This window comes from Ciconia boyciana, chromosome 7, assembly GCF_034638445.1.
Source record: "Ciconia boyciana chromosome 7, ASM3463844v1, whole genome shotgun sequence".
In the NCBI taxonomy this organism is placed as follows: Eukaryota; Metazoa; Chordata; class Aves; order Ciconiiformes; family Ciconiidae; genus Ciconia; species Ciconia boyciana.
In genome coordinates, this window is record NC_132940.1 from 36,490,261 (window position 1) to 36,511,683 (window position 21,423).

The following is a 21,423-nucleotide window of genomic DNA, read 5'->3' on the forward strand; positions in this document are numbered from 1 at the left end:
CTGTGAATCTCAGTTGTGTTTGAACCAGTTCTGTCAGAATTTGATAGCATTATCATTTCTGAGAGAAATTTGTTATTAATTTTGACTTTCATTTTCTTTACATAAAAAGATCTAATCATCAGAACTGTTTCTGTTTGTTCTACACTCAGACGAAAGAAGATTGTATAGATCATGAAAGAAGTGGACAGCAGCATTTTTTAAAGTGTGTAAAGAAAGTACCCAGTTCTCACTGCATTCTCCTGTGTTTTACCAAAAATCCTTACTCAAATGGAAAGGAGGTGCATTTTTTCTACATTCAGAAAATTCAAATGATAACTATATTCTGTTTCAAATGGGAGTTTGAACTTAAAGTTTAATGGAAAGTGCCATTTTTAACATTTACCTACAGTGTGACACTTCATTCCCTTTTTTTCTCTTGAAAAGAACAGTATTTAATTTTGGTACATATGTTTGGGTGGGTCTGACTGTTTACAAAGCCATAAATAAATGTGCAGAACTGTCAATATTTCATTGTTTTCCTAATTACAAAACTGCATTTCAGCTGCTTCTGATTGCTATTGTTATAAACTATACAGAACTTGAAAACATCAATTAATTATGAAGAACAAGAAATAATAAAATGCTTAATTTTAAAATTTGGATTTTTGTAAGCTGTCATCTTCTGTATGAACTTTAGAGTTTGGTTTTCCAAAAAGAAAATGGAAGAATAATTGAAACATTAGGTTTTCCAAGAATGTGTCAGTCATATTTAGATATGCTGTAAATTAAGGTTCACCCATGGCTGACTGGAATTAGCCAATGCTCTGAGTAGCTGTAGCTAATTTAGGCACCCATTGTCTTATTTCTTGTGATTTATAAAAAGGTCAGACTAGTCTGTTTGCATTGCATATCTAATGTCTTGAGATTTCTCTAGTATTTTGTTTTGTTTCTGGTACTGGACTATCATTAACAATTTGGAGAAGGATAGCTTTAAAGACATGAAAGATTTATTCCTCCACTTTTGTGTTTTGCTTATACTTCACCTTAATATACTTTTTCTATGCTGCAGAGACTGTCTCTACAGCTCAAAATTTTATACCTTTAAACTACTTTTCCCTTTAAAAATATAATGACAACAACATTTATACATTTAGTGAAAGGTTTTGAAAAGCCCTTGGCTGTTGCATTTCAGCTGCAGGAGAGTAGGATTATGGAACCGTGGGTACAGACAACCCACAGAGAGACTGGAGTAGGTAAAGCACTAATTCCAGCCAAAATGTTGAAAAATTATTAGATGCCAAGCATAATAAGGTTTTTAAAGTGTATTTTAAGACTTACGATCTCTTACTTCCAACTGTCCCTACTCCTTGTATTGTGGATATAAGTTAATGATGGCACTCCCCAGATCTGCTGCTACAGTGCTTTTGCTTTATACTCAACACGTTTGCTGCCAGCTTCTATATCACTTTTGTAGTCTACAGCCTGCATCTATATGACTGTAGTGAACTGCTTCTCATCCTTCCATCCAGATCCTGGCCTCTCTTTCTGCTCCTGGATATGGCCAGAAAATGGCCTTCTCAGGATGGGGCAAAATCCACATTTTGGTTGTGCAAGGCAGGAGCTGCCCCTTTTCTGTGGATGGAACTGGTTTGCTTAGGACTATTGAAGATGTTGCTGCTTCTATTACAGCCACTAGTCAAATATAAAATGAATAGGCAACTGACTGAAGGCAGCTTTTTTCTGTTTCAAAGGGGGCTGGAAGTGCAAAGGAATTTGCAAGATAGGTTCCAGCATTAGCCAACACCATGTCATTCAATTGCCAAGAAATTAGCAGGATGGGCAAAACAATCAAAGCAGGGAAACAGCTTCACCAATATATAAGCATTCTTAACAATTTACACAATAGCTCTACAATCTGTAGGGAAGCTTCTTTCTCCTTTTACCTTAGTTATTCTTCAGTTTACATTTGCCTGTCACTCTGGAAGGATTTAGAACAAGATTCATCGTCTTCCCAGAGACTGAGGTGAGGCTGACTGGCTTGTAATTCCCCGAGTTCTCCTTCTTGCCCTTCTTGAAGATAGGAGTGACATTTGCTTTCCTCCAGTCCTCAGGCACCTCTCCCAGTTGCCATGATTGTTCAAAGATCATTGAGAGTGGCCTTGCAATGACATCTGCCGGCTCAGTCATCACCCATGGATGCATCCCATCAGGGCCTATAGACCTATGCACGTCCAGTTTGCTTAAGTATTCCCTGACTTGATCCTCTTCCACCAAGGGTAAGTCTTCCTTGCTCAAGACTTTCCGCCAGTCTCTGGGACCTGGGATTCCTGAAGGCTGGTCTCACTAGTAAAGACTGAGGCAAAGAAGGCATTCAGTACCTCAGACTTTTCCATGTCCTGTGTAATGAGGTTCCCTGTCTTGTTGAGCCACATTTTCCATTTTCCCTAGTCAGCCTTTTGTCAGCTATGTACTTATGGAAGCCCCTCTTGTTGTCTTTGACATCCCTGGCCAGATTCAATTCCATTTGGGCTTTGGCTTTCCTAACTTTGTCCCTGGATAATCAGACAATGTCTCTGTATTTCTCCCAGGTTACCCATCCTTGCTTCCACCTTCTGTATACTTCCTTTTTGTGTTTGAGTTTGGCCAGGATCTTCTTGTTCATCCATGCAGGCTCCTGGCATTTTTGCTCACTTCCCACGTGGTGGGATGGACTGCTCTTGAGCTTGAACTAGGTGAACCTTGAATATCAACCAGCTTTCTTGGGCCCTTCTTCCCTCTAGGACCCTATCCCACAGGGCTCTTCCAAGTAGATCTTTGAGGATACTAAAACCTGCTCTCCTGAAGTCCAGAGCTGCGATCTTGCTTTTTACCCTCCCTCCCTTTCCTCAGGATCCTGAACTCCACTATCTCATGGGCAGTGCAGCCAAGGCTGCCTTGGACCTTCACATCCCCAATAAGGCCCTCGTTGTTGGTGAGTATGAGGCCCCGCAGAGCATGTGTCCTTGTTGTCTCCTCTATCATTTGGGTGAGGAAGTTGTCTTTGATGCACTCCAGGAACGTCCTGGATTGCTTACGTCCTGCTGTGTTGTCCCTCCTGCAGCTATTGGGGTGGTTGAAGTCCCTCATGAAGACCAGGGCCTGCAAACATGAGGCTGCTGCTATCTGTCTGTAGAAGGCCTCTCTTCTTCCTGCTCAGGCAGCCTGTAGCAGACACTCACTATAGTGTCCCCTTTACCTATCCTCTCTTTAATTCTAACCCATAAGCTCTCAATTGGTTCCTCACACATCCCCAGGCAGAGCTCCATGCACTCCAGCTGCTCTCTCACATAAAGGACAACTCCCCTTCTGGCTCTTCCCATCCTGTACTTCCTAAAGAGCCTGTATCCCTCCATTGCAAAACTCCGGTCATGGGAGCCATCCCACCACATCTCCATGATCCCAACAAGATTTAGCCCTGCAACTGCACAGGTTGAGAAAATAGGTATAGTAGTGCAGCTGGGTTTTTTTCTGTGCATCGTTTGGGCCTCCAATCAGACATATTAAATCATTCTATTAATTTATTATTTCATCCCGTTCTGTTTTAGCACAAATCATCTCAGTACAGTTATTGAGACATATAACACACCTTTTCATTTCATCTAATTCAGTCTGTCTCCGTTTTTGTATTTTTTTCTATTAAGATTCATTCCTGTAGCTGTGACATTTTATGGATCTTCATCCACTTATCAACACTTAAATGTACCACTGGGATAGGCCAAGTAGACCCTAATTATAACAAACGGTGTAAATATATTCCCATTCCTTTTTATCTGTTAATGATGTGCTACACTTGTCTTGTAAAAGCATATTTGATGCGGATTCAGCTTATCACACTTGAATTGGGGAAAATCTATTGAAATACCCTTAAATTTGTATGCCTGCTATTGATCTCAGATATCATGGTTTCACAATAAACATCTGAAAAAAACTCCATTAATCTCTCCTGGGGAAAAAAAACCCATCAGCTTTCCAAGGCAACTAAACAGTGACAGATTTAGGTTGTTTGGCTAATCTTCTGTGTTTTCCATACAGTTTAAGATATTGAACTATGTGATTAATGTTTTGCTAAAATATAATCTCCTAGGATCACCTTTCATTGTCAGTGCAGCAGAAAACATGATCATTCCTCTTAAGGAGTTACTAAGAGAATTATCTATATTTTAAAAGGAGTTAAATTCATCACTTCCTGAAAAGATTTTTTGTTTCCAATTGCCTTTTATCTTTCTGCAGTTTTCCATTAGAAAGTAAAATAACATTATCTATCTCTGTTAGGTACCACAATCCAGGAAAATATTGCTGCACCCTGGATGTCATTAGGATTAAATATTCTTTCTCTTCTCTTCTTGTTTCAGTGAAAACTGTTACCTGCTTGTGAAAACATAAATGCAAGCTGGGTGACACTTGGATTAATTAGATCTCTGCCTCTTTTATTTCCTGTCTTAAAAAAAAATCTGAATTAACATTTTAAACAAGATTTACCAAGATTAATCCACTACATATTTTCAGAGACAGAAAGCTGGCATAATGTTTAATAACTTCTTAACAATGCAGAAAATAAAATGATATAACAAGTTTTCCCTCCTAGTTTTAGTGTAAACTCTAGCCAGACAGGGTTTCTGTTTTTTTAACAGGTGGAATAAAAGGGTTTTGTCCTTTTTTCTCTTCTGGCACAAGCCAAAACATCACAGTTATATATATTAGAAGGTATATTTGAAAGCACCAACCCTGAGAGATTTTTACAAATCATTTGGCTCAACAAAGAGGTTTAAAAGGAATATTTCAGGATGTAGAATTCTATAACAGCAAGTCCCCATCAGCTTCAGTAGCTTCTGGCTGCATGGCAAACTGATGTTTTATATGTGTATATATGATGTAAGACTGTGTACAGTACACAGTATATGTATATATACAATGTGTATACATAGAATTTGCAGGAAGACTGAAAAGATATGTCAGCTATCTTGCTTGCTGTAATGCAATGCTAACTTTGAAGCTCCAAAATGTCAGGAGACATTGTTATGACCATTAATATAATTTTTCATCTTTTTGACAGAATGCCACAATATGGGTTAAATTCTCATCTCTATCCAAAAGATAGTTAACACTAGTAAATTGTGTCCTATCTATCCACAGAGTGTAGTTACTTTATATAAAAGCCAGTGATCCCTTGGGAGCCAGTGCAGGAGTCTTCCTTAAATTATGTGTGCCAGGACTTTGCCATGGCTAGTTTCCAATAGCTTTAGTACCAGACTTCTGTTACTTACCTTAGAAAATGATTAGGCAGTTAAAATCTCTCTATTAGGAAACTTTCACTGATACTTTCAGTCTGTTTTTTTAAACTGCTCAGCATAAGCCCATTTGTCCTATTATGTCTCAGTCCATAAAATACTTAACAATTATCAATCAAAAGATGAGAAAGTAGGAGAGTGTGACACAAAAGTGAATTTGCTAAAGAAAGGGAGAGAAAGAGACATGCAAAACCATGAAGGCTGTAGTTCAGGAGACCTTTCCAGCCTTTTTTAAAAGTTTCCCCTAAAGTGAATGAACCTAGGCACAAGCCTTATGTGCTCTTCTGAATACAGGTGAACAGTAAAATTTGAACTGTGAGCCTGAACAAAGATTTCTTTTGGCTGGGGAAAGGAAATCTATATTCTTTTGAAAACAAACTTTTGTGTGATGAACAAAGTTGTTTTGTCTGGTATGTAAAAATACACACACATGTTTTTGCTTATGTTTTCAGTGAAGGTTTATACATCTTTTTGCTTTTGAAAATATTAGGGATGCAAGGGAACGAGATTACTTAGAGCTGCCCTACACAAGGTATACAGCAATTGGTATCAATTAATTGTGCTGTTTCAGATCATGTAGTCCAAACTCTTGTCTATCGTATTTCTCAGTATTTCTAAGTGTGATATACTTTAACATAACTATTGACATTCTTAGCAGACAAGTAAAAACAGTTCTTGAACCATATTTCAGGCTCAGCTTTGCACCTTTCAAGACAGCAGTGGTTTATAGAAATATTTATTAGAAAGGAAAATACATAGTTAATGTGAAATTTACAGCAAGCAGTTATTCCTTGTATACCTTGTTTTCAAAAACCAAGCCATCTCTATTAATCTTACAATGTTAATATAATGTATATTCTAACCTAGAAAACAGTGTGGTACTTACTTGTACTCTACATACAATAAATCATGTACCGCTTTGCTGATGAGAGCCTATATTACCAAAATTCTGCCACAAACCTAAAGAAAAGATAAGGGTGACTTCCCTATTTCAAATGGAGTGTTTCAAATTTCAAATTTAACATCCCATCTCTGGATGTTAAATCATTTTTGACAGGAATAGCTTTTATCACTCATACTCATAAAAATAACTTGGAAAGTATAAAATACCTTACAGCACAGTGTCTGTCACTGGAAAGGAACCAGATTGATCAAAATATATATCTTATCTTATACTATTATATTTAATATATATAAAAAATAATTTAAAATGCATGTACATACAAAGATGCTTTGAGCTTCCTTTTCAAGTTCCCGCCAGTTCATTTTTTCCCACTGCAAAAGTACATGACTTAAAGGATTGTGTACTTTTAAAGCGTTAAGGAGGCAGATTTAAAATTTGTATAGGTATTAACACTGAAATTCTTCTAAGACTGATTACCAAGTGATGTTAACTCATTATGTAGTTAAGAACTACTTTCTTTAAAAATATTTCAGTGATAATAAAAAATGTTATTGCATTAATGCTTCTGTATCTGTGATACTAACTACTGTAATGTTTATGTCAAATACTAGTAATACATGGAGCTTATCATGGATAGAAAAGCCACTGAATTAAATATAAGCACCATATCACTGAAGACTTCACTAACACAGAGATGCTGTATATTTAAATATCTCTGGTACACCATGCAAGTTTTGTTGCATCTTCCATGAAATTCATGCAACTGTTGTGGATGGAGTGAGGGTGCACTTTACTCGTAAGAGAGAAGTAAAATATAGTTTATTGATACAGAATAGGGAGTTAACAAAGTTCAATGCGACAGTGTTTTAACAAGGTTCCATGGCGAGGCACACTTGATTATTTACTGCATAGAGGACAGGGTCAGACAAAACTGTCAGGGAGACCCTCCCGTTGAGTCAAGAGGTTTGGAAAAGGATCCCCTTGCTTTCTAAACTCCTTCTCAGAGAGGAGTCTAAGTGCGGCTAGATCCAGTCCTAGTCCCAGACTTGGTCAACGGTTTATGTCTAAAGGATTATATATGTGCACAATCAATCCTTTATATCACTTAGCTAAGATTTCAAAGTTTAGCATGCTATTAGTCACTTACTGAGGACCTGTTGCAGCAAGGAATCTCTCAACCTCAAGGAGTAACCTTGAGAGGCGTCCCTGCTCAAGGGGACATCCTGGCGTGCAGCTCGCTGCCGTGCAGGAGAGCTCAAAGGGCCCTGGGCTGTCCACTATTTAAGGAGTAAGATGATTGCCTTATGGTCATATTTGCGTATCAGCAAGAGGTTTAGCTCCCTGCTTCAGGCAGCCCTTGGCTACTTTGTTGCCATTCGTCCTCAAGGTCCAGCATAAGCTGGATGCAGCTATCAGGATGACTGCCACTGATGGTTACTGCTTGTGCAGGGAGAAGGCGGGGGGAGCACACCACCACAGCAACTACACGTTGAATTGGTGCTGATTCATTATCCAATGTATGAATGAACAAACAAACAGGCATAGGAAGCTTACTCAGCCTTTATCAATTTTCTAAAATGATTTATCCACTCTCGATTAATAATGCTTGTTCTTAAAGTATGCTGCATAGAGGAGTAATGACAGGCAAAATGCAAACAGTGAAGATGACAGAAGACAGTAATTAGAGGTTGTCTTGGCCACAGAATTTTTGAAAACTGCCAGATAATGTATTTTAAAATAGTTGGGGTGGGTTCCACAAAAGACTTTCCTTGACTTTATGTAGATCAGAGGGCGTGTACATCATTATGTACAGCACATTTCATGAGCAGATGACAAGATGAGCATGTGTAGATGTGCAGACATGCACACGTTTCTCTAGAGAATGTTGCAATTCCCATCTGTTGCATTGCGATCCCCTCCCATCTCAGGCCATTTCCTGTGACTTCTCATTCTACTTGAAAATAAGGACTGCTGATTTATCCCTAGAAAGTATTCTTTTGTAAAAAGATAAATCTTTGGGAAGGGCAGGAAAGGAAGGCATTGAAGCAGAGACTGTTTCCATCTGTAGTCATCCTCAACAGCTTCCTTTCGTATTTTCATATATAAATACGTGAGATTTGTATGTGTGATTACTTTTGCCTTGAAATTGTTCCACTACTGGTATGTTACCATTTCTGTGTATTCTGCAAACAGCAGCTTTGGGGTTTTTTTTTCAGAGGCATGGTGCATGAAAATAGGACAGGCAAACAGTGGAGCAGATTGCACAGAGAGGCTGTGCTGTCTCCAGCTTTAGAGGTTTTCAAGCCCTGACTGGACAAAGCCCTGAGAAACCTGGTCTGAACTGCACTAGAGACTTTCTGAGGTCCCTTCCAACATCAGTGATTGTATGATTTTCTGAAAATGGGGGAGAGAGATGGAGAAGTGAAGGGTGCATGTCTCTAATGAAACGGGATAATCACGATATCAAGTACAAGGGAATTAAGAGTGTTTTGCGCAATTAAGTATGTCTCTCAGTTTAACTGTATGATGTTCCCTGATGTATCAGAATGATATATCAGAATGTCCGAAATTAAATCAAAGGAGATATTATGAAACCAAATACAGGTGGCAGAGATAAATTCCCTGATGGAATGAATACCAAAAGGTCATTAGAAATGCTTCTGGCTGAAGACCTGGTAGGTTGGAAACATTTATAATGAATCAAGCTAAAGATCTGGGATTTTCTGATCAAAGGGCATAAAAGAGCTTTAAAGACACTAGTCAAGGCTTGGCAGTGAGTGGAGGTAGAGGATGAGTAGTTGATGGAGATGTGAGGAGTGCCACTGACTTTGAGACAAGGAACATGCTTCAACAGTGCAGGCTGTCCCTCCCAACCCAGAGATTGAGGTCACCAGGCTAACAGCAGCTTAATAAACCTTGTCAGGAAAGATAAAGGAGAAATATACAAAAAATATTTTCTTTCTTTTTTTTTAAAATACATTTCCTCAGCTTGTCTTGTACTTTTTTAGGTGAAATAATAAAAATAATCCAGTTTGTAGAAAATGTCTGTTAATCATTTTAAACAGCTCACTGTATACTGTCTCTGAAAAAAGAATTCATTTAGCGTTAAGCTCTACTGAGCCTGTTTCATTGTCGTAATTGGAGATAGAGGTAGCTTGTACTGCAGAAAGTCTCAGAGCGGTTGTAAGTCTGGATCTGCTCTTGAGAAAGGTAAGACCTGTCACCTGAGTAGCTCATTGAGACAAAGGAGAATTTTATCCTGTAATAATGTGAGTTAAGTCATGCATGTCAGCTAGACTAATTTTACTGAAACAGTTTTAAAGCTGTAGCTCTTCTAGTATTATGGCTTACTGAGAAACAAAGTGTATTCACAGGACCTTAGGCAAGTTGAGATAAGCCTCACAGGTAGCTAAGGAGAGAGATTTAAAATGAAGACATCGACATGATCTTCAAATGCCCAAGCTATGAAGTGTTGACTCCCCTTGGGTGATGCTCCCCTTAGAACTGAAAAACATCCTTGTACTGATCTACCAGGACAAAGAACAAGCTATCATTTGTGGAAGCACTTCTGTAGTCCAGCTGAACAATTGCAGGATGTGGTTTTTTTGGGGGGAGGACAAAAACCAGAAGGAATCAGGTTAAATGTGAGAATAACTGCTTTTTCTGTTCTGCGCTTGTGAAATTGTCTCACATTTGAAATGGTTTTGTAGCTGTCCTGAAGAGGAGCTCCTGCCATTAGGAAATCTTATTGACACTTTACTTTCCTTGTCAGAGTATGCTGAACTTCAAAGAAGGAAGAACACTCCCTATTACCTGTCTTCTTGGGGGTGGATTGCCTGAAATCACCACAGCTGTGTCAGGGTTTCATTAACAGAATTGACAAAAAGAATTTTAAGTTTTAGCATGGTGGATTTTGACCATACACTGGGAAAGGAACTTAAGAATAGATCAGAAGATTCTGCTTCTCCTGTTGCTGAGGGAGGTGTCAGTTCTTGCTGTTCTTTTGTACTTTCTTATGTCTCATGGTGTAGCAGATGGAGCATTGTTCAGGCCAGAACAGCTGCCTATACCTGACAGTGGCTCTACCTGGAACAGTTTTGGGAAGTGGCTAGTCTGCACAACATACTGGAGTCCTTTCCAGACCTGTTAAAAAAGACCTTTTCATACTGAAAGGAGATTGAGCCTTCAGCTCTTTCAGACAGTATAAGGCTTAACTAGAGGTGAGCAAGGAACTATATTAATTTTTTCCTCCCAAAAGTAAACACCTGTCTTTAATGCAGACTTTCAGGGTTCTGTTTCCTTTTTAAAGTTCCTTAGTTCCACTGTGTTGACCTGCCAAAAATATTAAGAAACCAGAAGACCTTCATAATGTTGGGGTGTTTTCTCTGAAATCTGTATGGTCCAAAATCAGGACTTGTTCTTTGTCACTCTGTGTGCTGTAATACCCAGATGGTCTTCTGATCAATGTGTAGACTGGGAGGCAGATACAGTTTTAAATGTGTCAAAAATCTCCTTTGAGACTCTACATGTGCAACAGGTCTCTGTAGAATGGGGATAATCCTACCTCTACAATTTTGCATGTATTTAGATCCTAAAATTGTTAGGCAACTGTTGCATTTTCAGATGTCTATGCATAGCTGCTGGAATACTGAAACTCTGGCCTGGGTGGGGCCTAAACAAATAAGTGTAAAATAATGACTTCTTTTAATGTAATGTAATAATAATAATAATTTATAGGCCTTCTATTTATCAGTAAATGCATATTTTTTCTGTGATGGAATTTGAGTCTTAAATTCTATTGCACAAGATAATCTACTTTTTAAAATAGTTCACATGTAAAGCAGAAAGAGTTTATTATTATTTCAAATTAGTAAGGCCCAACTATTTTTGCACAACATGAAAACAGCTTTTGAGTAGTTCCTGATAGTTTTATTCTCATTTTCAGAGTGAAAAAGATGAAGTTTTAATTAAATAAGAAATTTGGCAGTCAATACCGTAGTCATTAATCTGGTCTGGTGCTTTCTGCTATTTATATAAAAAATGGCTTTGTACAATTATGAAATTCATTCCTAATAAATGACCAATACTTATGTAGGTTTAATAGACTCAAGCCTCTAGTGCACGGAAAGCAGTCAAAGGCTTTTGAATTAATGGTATTCTTCACTGAATTACAATAAGTTCCAGTATGATAACAGTTGAGCATCCTAACCTTGTGATTTTTATGGTTATCCCAACAGCCTTTTTTCATAACCCAGTATAAATCAGGTTAGTTCTGTCACAGATAAAAATACTGCAATATGGGGAAATAAATATAATCTCAAATATTTTACATCTGGATGAAAATTCTTTATGAAATACAGAGATGAAGCCAATAAGGTTTAATAGTTAACCAGCAGAATTCTGAATGAGGAAAACTACCTTCCCAAGAAGTTTTTAAGATGCTTTATGCATATAAGGACATATCCATACTACAGCTTATCCCCTGGGTTTTACCAACATTATCTCAGAGCTTGGATCTCGGTGTGAACTAATTTTCTATTCTTACTATTTTAATACATAACCAGTACTTATGGAATTTTAACAGGCCCATGGAGAAGAACATGCATATTAGTCATCTGAACTCCATGCTCAATGCATAAGTTGCTTCTTTTACCTGAAATAACTCTAATAAATCTAGCTCAGCATTTCTATACAACACAGAATTTGATACTGTAGTTTTATCCTAAATAGTCTGAGCTTTACTGAATAGGTTTCTTTTTCAGTCATCATGGCAGAGTCTCTCTCTTCTCGAAATTAGCTCAAAATTCTAGTGTAGACACAATTAATCATGCAAAAATGCAACAAAAAAAGAATGAAGTATCTCCATTTCTGACTGATATATATCTGATTCCAAATTCTTCTTCCCTATGTCAATGTTTACAACACGTGCTAATTTTCTCCATCTTCTACCCCTTGTAGGATTATGGAAGGAGTTGTTTCAGAGATGTTCTATTTTAAAAAATCTGGTGCAAGAAAATGGCAGCCCTAATGTAGAGCACGTTAATGCTTTGGGAAAAGGAGTTATGAATTACCTAATGATGCTCTGAAAGCTCAACAGTTACATATCTCACCATTAGTAGAATCAGGATTTCTCCTCTCGCTTACTGGGACATATTTATTGACTACGTCCTCTCTAAGTAAATACAGTAGTTTAGACTTTTTAGGAAGCTGGAGCTCAGTGGATCCTTGCCCATGCAGTCGGCACAGCAGAGCCATGATCTTCTTCCAGAAGTCTAGGAGGCAGATTTTTCCGACATAGGAAATGCGTGTAGATTACACAGGGTGGCATGTTAAATTGTTCCTCTATGTATGGCTCCTTTCAAAATGGCAAGGCCTTTTTAGAGAACTGAAGAGGCAAAAGTTTTTCCATTGTGATTAAAAAAAAAAGAAATAAAAATAGGGTGATAGATGAAGGGACGTTGTCATGTAGAAACCACACTGGAGTTTTCGTTCAGAAATTGAGCTCTTATGCATGAGGAAAATACAAATAATAACATTGTCAGTCATGGCTCACCTGACTACCTGTAGGTGTTTACATTTTTATCCTTCTTAAAGTCTTGCAGGGAAAAATATACTTTCATCACCTAGGGAGATGTTTTAAATATATATAATTTTTTTCTGAGTGTTGGAAATCGGTTTCTGCTCTTTGACTTTTTCTCTCCCAAGGACAAAAATATGTTTTCAGAAACACTGAATGGGTAAATTCACTTCATCTAAAACCTGAAGGTTGTGACTTCATGTTTTGGCTTGATGGAGCATCTCAAAAAGTAAAAACCCAAAGAACAAACCCCTTCAAACCTTCCAGTTAATGTTTGCCCCCAGGTCTAATTATCCTTAACCTTTCAGGTTACTTTACATTAAGATTTTCAACTGCCTGGGAAGAGAACAACTTCTTCAGGGAACTACATCTCCATTGTGTTGTAAACTCCTTTAAGAAAGAACCTCTAGTATGGTTCTTCTAGCCTGGGATCCTCTGGTCCAGGAGGTGTTTCCCTCCAGTGAGGGAAATGGAAATGGAACTGGAGATGTTTCCCTCCAGTCTTTGGCCCCAGAGTTGTGTATTTGTTAAGGGGAGATGGAAAGGAATGACAGTATGAAACAAATCTGGTTTATTTACATAATTTTGTTTGCTTAACTCTAACAAAAGTGATAATTTTTGATGGACTGTATATTTAGCTTTTTTGTTATTAGTTTTACGTTATGTTCTGTCAAGTAGGATGACTGGCTTATGTGAAAGAGCAAATGAGCATGAAAAGTTGCAGTACAGAGGGTATAAAATTGCCATCAAGTGTCATCCAGGTCTTAGGGGCAATGGGAAGGAGTTCCCAAGGCCCAGCAAGGAATGGGTATTATTCATTAACACTCAGAAGGCTGCTGAGTGATGGAAATTAAATCTTGAAGCAAGAACTCAACTGCAATTCAATCTGGAAGCCAGAACAGCAAGGGGAGAGTTGCTTTTCCTAAGTCTTCACTGACAGTTGACTGCATTTTTGCATTGTCTCTGCTGCAGAGCAGTGCATAAATGTTTTTTATTTTCTCTTGTATTGGCCAGTGGCAAAAATCTTGAGTTCATGTAAAACTTATTATTCTAGATTATATTCTAATAAAGAATTTTGACTGAAAAGCACTGAATTCTGTGCGTCTGTGACCAAGCTTTAGACAAATCCGTCATAAAGCTCCTGATGACTTGGAGACCTGTCACAATGTTATTGCTAGATTTTAAATCCTGACATTACAAATATTTTAGATAATAAAAACTAATGTTGTCCTCTAGCTTGTAGAACTTTGGTTTGAGATCTCCCAAAAACATTTTAGCAATTTTTGGCACACCTAGTATAACCTTAAGTTGTGCCAAATGACAGTGTAAAGAAGTACCCTGTGTCTTTCTTTTGATACTAACATTGGTTTTGTCAGTGCCACTCTTGTACACGTTTCAGTACAGAAAAGGCACCAGTCTGTAAAGGTGAGGGACCCACCATGCTTTCCATTTCAATTCTTGATTTAAAGTTTGATTAATCACTCCAAAAAGTAATAGCTATTGATAGCTGTTTGTAGTATATCGAGTGCACTTTGTTTACAAGTATGACGATCTATGTCATGACGTGCTAAAAGCAACCTGAAAATGAGCCTTTTCTTTCTAGCAAGTGTTTTATCACTTCCTTCCTCCCCACCCCTCCAAGAATGAGTGTCCTCATTTCACAAGTCTTGATGCCTTAATGTCACATAAAATCTTCTGCAGTTCAAAGGGAGGGAATAATTCTGTTTATGACACATGAAACACAGGAATATCAACCTGGTCTTTGTCTCACAGCAGCATCAGCTGTAGAAGAGTTTATATTACCATAGAATTATTTTTTAAATGTCCATACAGTAAGCGCTGAGCAGACCTGACTGGACATGCACACACAGCTGGTGTGTTGATGAGGAAGAGATTTTAAAAATAATACTCACTTTCTAATTTTCTTAAAATGTATATAATTCAACTAAATAAAATTTCCCATGCATCTAAGCTGTATTAACAAAGCCTTAGAGAAGTAGCTTCCCCTTTTTCCCATGTGACTAGGCATGCGGCAATGACTGCAGCTGAAGACTTCACAGGGGTGGCTCAGGTAGACTTGATAGTATTTTGACTCTTGAGTAAGAAAAGGAGCCACAGCTATAAGACCTCTGACAGTGATGATATAGGACTGGCAGTTCCCCATCCCTTGTTTTCTGTTAGTCACTCCTGAACAAAAAATGTTTTTTCATGTGAATGACCTCATCAAATAATTTCTCATGGCAACTATGTAATAATTTCAGTCAATATTAAGACTTTCATATTCTTGCAGGGAAAAGCCTTTAAATTTATGTAGTTTACACTGAATCAGGATTAAAGTGGTTTATTGATTAACGACATACCATTAACCAGCAACCAGGAACTATGCAATCATGATCACTATCAGCAATACAACAGATAAACAACCATTATAGACACTTAAAAAATGTTAATGAACACCTACAGAGTTCCCAATACCCTTCTATAATACCCAGAAGATCTAATTCCCCACACACACTTACACAGATTCCACTTCCTCTTCAATGTGATCAGTTTTGTAGCAAGACCATCTCAAGATAGCTCTGTATTTTCTATCGTTGACACTCACACTCTTATCTTAATGGTTGCTGTTTTGCAGCCCTTTTGCCAAGGGTGGGTCATGGGAGTGACCACCACACACGTCTTCCTGCTTAATACAGCGTCTTCCTGAAATGGGTTAATTCGTCTCCATCCCATTTTTTTGCAGGCTCTTTTCCTTTAACAACAGGGTGTTAACTATTTTTGCAGTTTTTTGTTGTCATTCTCCAAATTCAGCCTGCCTTTTCCTGTCTGTCTGTCCTTTTTTATATTTCTAATCAGTTTTTCCAGACAATTAGAGCAACAGCAGCAGTGCAGTCGTGGAGTTGGCCTTTAATGAGACACCTTAAAAAAAAAATTTCTTATTTATTATTGTATAGACTTCTCTGGCCACCACACAGAAGATATGAGGGACAGAAGATTGAAAGGAAGATAAAGAGACAATAAAAGTCTCTAAGGTGCTGACTTTTCAGACAGAGCTGTGGGAGACTATAGTGTTCTTGTAGACATATTGACAGATCAGCAGAAGCAGTTCAGTGCAGTATTGAGCATTAAAACCAAATTCTATTGATATGTAATTAGTACTAGGCTCACACATGCAGCCTATTAGGTTATTGGACACATCTCTAATATAAAAATAAAGCTCATGTTGCTGTGCAAAGTCCAAAGTGTTTGGAGTTTAGTAGCATGTTATGCTGAAAATTTGATCAGTATTGTGTGTACAGCTCAAAGCTGAGTTGTTTTTCAAAGCATGAGATCTCTTCTGGAATACTTGTGGATGTTTTCATCACTTCTGATACAAAGAAAGAGACTTCTCAGAACTCAAAATTCACTGTCTCCTCAAAAAAAAATCAGCATTTTTTAAATGTACTTTTAATTGATTCTTATTGAGGGTTAAGGCAAGTTAATGAAGTCATATTTGCATTAATTCACACAAGGTTATAAAGTGAAGCCATCGTTATCCATCAATATGGTAGTTCAGAAAGAGAATGTGACAAAATTGCTGACAATGGAGGACACCTCTGGCGATTGTCTAGTCCAATCCCCCTGCTAAAGCAGGGTCAGCTAGGGCTGGTTGTCCAGGAATTAATCCAGTTGGGTTTTTAATATCTCCAAGAATGGAGACTCTACAATCTCGCCAGGCAACCTCTTCCAGTGTTTGATTGCTTTTACAGTAAAAATGGGTTTTCTTATATTCAGACAGAATTTCATGGGTTTCAATCCCATCAGGTTTTTATATACATAGATAAGATAGATTACCCTGAACCATTTCTTCTCCAGGCTGAACAGTCCCAGCTCTCTTAGCCTCTCCTTGTGTGAAAGGTGCTCCAGGCCTTTAGCCATCTTTTTGGCCTTAAAGAAGGGTAACTAATTCCAAGAATCTACTATAAAATTTGCCTACTGATGGCCAAATTTTGTATATAAATTACATGGATTTTTTTCTGTCTTTTTCAAGGCTAAACTTGACTTCATTTGAGGCCCTAGAAACTTTGTCTTTTCCTTTAATTGATGCCATATCAGCAGTGAAAAAGGAACAAATATTATTCAGTATTTCTAACCATTATAACTGGATCACAGGAGAGGTTGACTCTGCGGTCTGCTGTGCACTGTCATCGAGATCTGTTTCCCCAACAGTTCACACCACAGAGTGTCCATATTGGCCATGGCTTCCCACTGATCTATGCATCCAGGTACCTTTAATCAAATGCCAAACTTGAATGGGCTCAGGTCTTACCCCAGTGTGAGGCTGGATCATGGATGGGATATGAAAGGTATTTGTGTGTCTGAATTTATATGTAACCAGAGATGCAGCAATATGTCACAGGAAAAGCTAGGAACAAATCTTCAGTACTTCTAAGAGGAAAAATTGCACTCTTTTAAAAAAATACTCTTAATGTATCCTCTCAATATGAGCTGTAGGCCATGCCATTTGCCCACCTCAAACTATTCACTACCAAAACCATTTTTATGTTCCACATTACATTATCTTTTTCTATAAACATTTGCAACCTGTAATGTGCATCTTCCTCCACCTGCACCTCCTTTCTGCTGAGAACTATTATTCGTTATTGTTTTTAAGTACTATTTCTAGTATTTGTGACCTCTACTATGATTTCTCTTATTCTAAAGACAATCATTGATAGTGTACTAATCTTTAGATCTCTTCATAAAGCACAACTTTTCCATGGAGAGTTTGATTTTAAGTAGAAGTATGAATAGTGATTTCCTACAGAAACATTTTTTGTGTTTATTGATTAGTTTTCCTCAAATCTTGATGGTCCTGGTGCATCATAAACTACTTTGAAATATTTTGGTTGCAGTCTTTATTTTTATTACGAGTTCATAGAAGAAAAAAATATTTAGTCTTTTATTAGTTAATGATATAGTCATAATGATGACTTCATAGATCTTTTGTATAAAGTGAGGTTCTGAAGACAGACCTTTACATTTCTTTAGATCTTGGAAATCTGCAAAAGTTGGTCTGTTCTCCATTACAAGAAGCTTCCACTCAAATATTTTATCCCTGAAATTTTAGCCATCAGAAGTCATAAGCGTAAAAGGAGTCCTGCTAATTTCCTCCTTCCCCGTTGCTCCTAAGCGACACCCAGCTTATCTGGAAGTACAAACAAATCTCTGTTCTCCTTGAAGAAATCTTTATTCTAGCAGGATCCTCCAGTAGTCTGATTCACAAAAAACCCACAATTTTCCTCCAAGCACTAATATTAGCCATTGCTGTCTAAAACATTGAAGCATTAAGCAGCTTTAATACATTGAAGATAGTGCTGCTAAAATTATCTCATTGGTCCTAAGTTCACTGGAGAGTATTTTAGATTGATTCAACTGCTCATGAATATGTGGAACAAGAACATACTAGCCCCAATGGAAATGTCTTTGCTGGTTGTACAGTTGACTAACCATTCAGAGTTGGCATATCTCTTCCTTAACATTTAATTGTTTTAAAAAACTTCAGAGGAAACTTTTTACGTATTTTTCACAAAATGAAAAGCATTCAGCTACAAATAGATATAAGTACTTGGAAAAATCTTAATAAAAATGGATTTTTTTTTCTGAGTGGGAAAAAGTTTAAGTTGAACTATTTATTTCTGTTTTTCTTGAAACTGACTAGCTTTCACAGAATTCTAAAGACAAAAATACTTGAAAGGCTTTTTGCCATTTTAAAACATTTTACATTCTATAGAATCATTACAGGGTATTATGTTTAAAGAACTTTGTATGGTGTTAGTGACACCATTATGTGGAGGGACTTCTGATACATTCTAATATGGGAGTTTAAATATTTTATTTTAAATGCATTTGTAAAGAGCTTCCACAATATCAGTAAAGTCAATAGATTCTCCCTCCTGATTTAAAAGTTTTATTTGTTTTCTTTTCAAGCTGCCTTTGCAAATTGTGGGTTGTAATGAACAGGTTTGAATTTTTGACACTGATGGGTAAAAATGTGTCAAACGGTTCATGTGCTTGTACTGCTGACATGATGTGCCATAATGGAAAAATACTAAAATGACAAATAATATTTTGAATGAAGTTTTACATTCTCAAATGAAATCCTTTTAACTGTCATCTTTCTAAAATTAAAAAAGACAGTTCAGAAGCAAAACAAATGTAAAAATATTGATTTCCCACAAAGCAGAAGGTAAGTTTCAAGCTGCTATAACTTATATATCAATCAGTATGGTGGGACTAAATGGTTATGTGTCTGTCAGTGATTTTAGGGATTTTTTTTAATTATGATTATTATTTATGAATTTGTGTTTTCCTTTTTAAAAACAAAGACGTGCAAGAGGTACAAATCTGTATCTCACATGTCCATTGCCTCACTGCCATAACTCACAGATATATGTGAAAGTAATACCTTTCCGTAAGTCACAGTTGGAAAGCATGTGGCCATTATTGGTGCAGGGGGATCTACAGAGAATGGGGAAGAGTACAGTCAGAGCAGGACATAAAGGCCTAATTCTGGAGTGTGCAAAGACGGTGAAAGTGTGTAGGTAAGATCTGCTTGGAGTGGCTCGTGAATTCACAGTCCTGGAGAAACTGGGGCTGCATTGTAAGGCAAAACTTGAGGACAGTGTGTATATTATGGGAAACTGTAAAGGGATGTGTTGCTTCTGCTATGTGATTATATGCAAGGCAACCTTGATCAGGATGTGGCCTCCCTGAGATGACCTTTTTCTGGGAGGCAATGATGGGTGTGGAGCAAAAAATACAGCCAGAGAATAGATTTCTTCCTCCCATCCCTTCTTTCTACCCCCATTGCAGGCAAATAGTAGAGAGTCCACAAGAAAGCAAAATTATTTTTTTTATAAGGGAGGAGCTGGACTTTCTGTGCCCTGATGAGGACTGTATGTCAGGAGTGCAGAGACCTCCTGGAGTCATGTCTGTTGAGAGATTTGTCATGGTCACTGTGCCTGAGACGAGCATGCCGCCAGCCAAGGCAACTCACCTATGTTCTCTCCACTGACTCCGTACCAGCTGCCTTGGCCCTGCATGGGGGAAAGTTTGCTTCTTACAGGCAAGGAGGAGCCAGTTGGTCTTCTCCTGCCTTTTTGTTTATGAAGCTATAGATGTCACGGTCAAAGAAAGACAGGTGGTGGTGAGAGCAGATATCTCAGCATTTTTTAGGAAAACACTCCCTATTCCAGAAAGTGGATGTCAAAGCTCAGAAATGTGCAGAACCTATGTGTGCTGAGGCTGTCCTTGATGCACATGTATTACATGGGGTGACCAGTGAGACCCTGGAGTATGGTCACTGATACCTTTCCTGATTGTATCACACCTGGAAATAAATACTAAATAAGACTTCTGTCAGAGCCATGCATCTGGTCATGGTGTGTCTCCTGAAAGGCTTGGACCTGTTGTGGATGTCTTGCAGGCTAAGTTGCCTATGGGTAAGGTAGTTGGGATAAGGTTGTGCAGATCCCTGTGGTGATCACAGTAATGTGTCTTGTCTAAGGTATGTGTACTAAGTGATTGTGAAACAAATCTGCTTGTGACAGCTGGATGGATGAGTCTGCCTGCTCTTGGATGAAGATTGGAGGTTGGAAATTGGTGTTCTGCTTCTTCTAGGAAATGGCACTGGAAGAAGGGAGGAAAGACAGCTTTCACTCTGCACATAATTTCCTAGTGCTGAGATTTCTACCACCACCAGTGGATGGTAGTAACATGTATATAGAGCAGATGAAACATAGTAACCTCTGAAATTTGATCTTACTAAACAGTTTACTCATGCCTTAAGTAGCAATGCAACATAGGCCCTGAGAGGAGACAAGTGCGATTTCAGAACTGATACGGTTAGCATTTTCAAGGATCAAGGCTTATCTTCAAAATAGTATGGATTTACCTGGGACTGCCTGGGATTTTTTAAAGCCTGCATTACAAATGAAAATTGGGAACTCTAGCCCAGATCCAGCTAATTAGAACAATCTCTGCAGTTCTGCCATTACTGCCTTAAATAACTTAGAAAGGTCTGCTCTATTTGCTAGTTTATTTTTCATGTTTGTATGTGTACTGCACTGGCTATCTGTACAAGAGATAAAAATGAAGCAACAGAAATATTTTAGAAGGAGGTGCTTTAGTAGAGCACTGCAAGGAATAAACATTTCTTAGTTGGAAGTTTAATTTTTTACCTGTTTATTTATAAAAAGGGAAACAAAGTAGAAGCAGTATATCCAAATAAATAAGTGGCCAGGATGTAAACATGTAAAGAACTGTTTAAGAACCATAGAATCATAGAATCATTTAGGTTGGAAAAGACCTTTATCCAACCATTATCCTAACACTACCAAGACCACCACTAAACCACGTCTCTAAGCGCCACATCTACACATCTTTTAAATACCTCCAGGGATGGTGACTCCACCACTTCCCTGGGCAGCCTGTGCCAATGCTTGACAACCCTTTCAGTGAAGAAATTTTTCCTAATATCCAAACTAAACCTCCCCTGGTGCAACTTGAGGCCACCTCCTCTTGTCCTATCACTTGTTACTTGGGAAAAGAGACCAACACCCACCTTGCTACAGCCTCCTTTCAGGTAGTTGTAG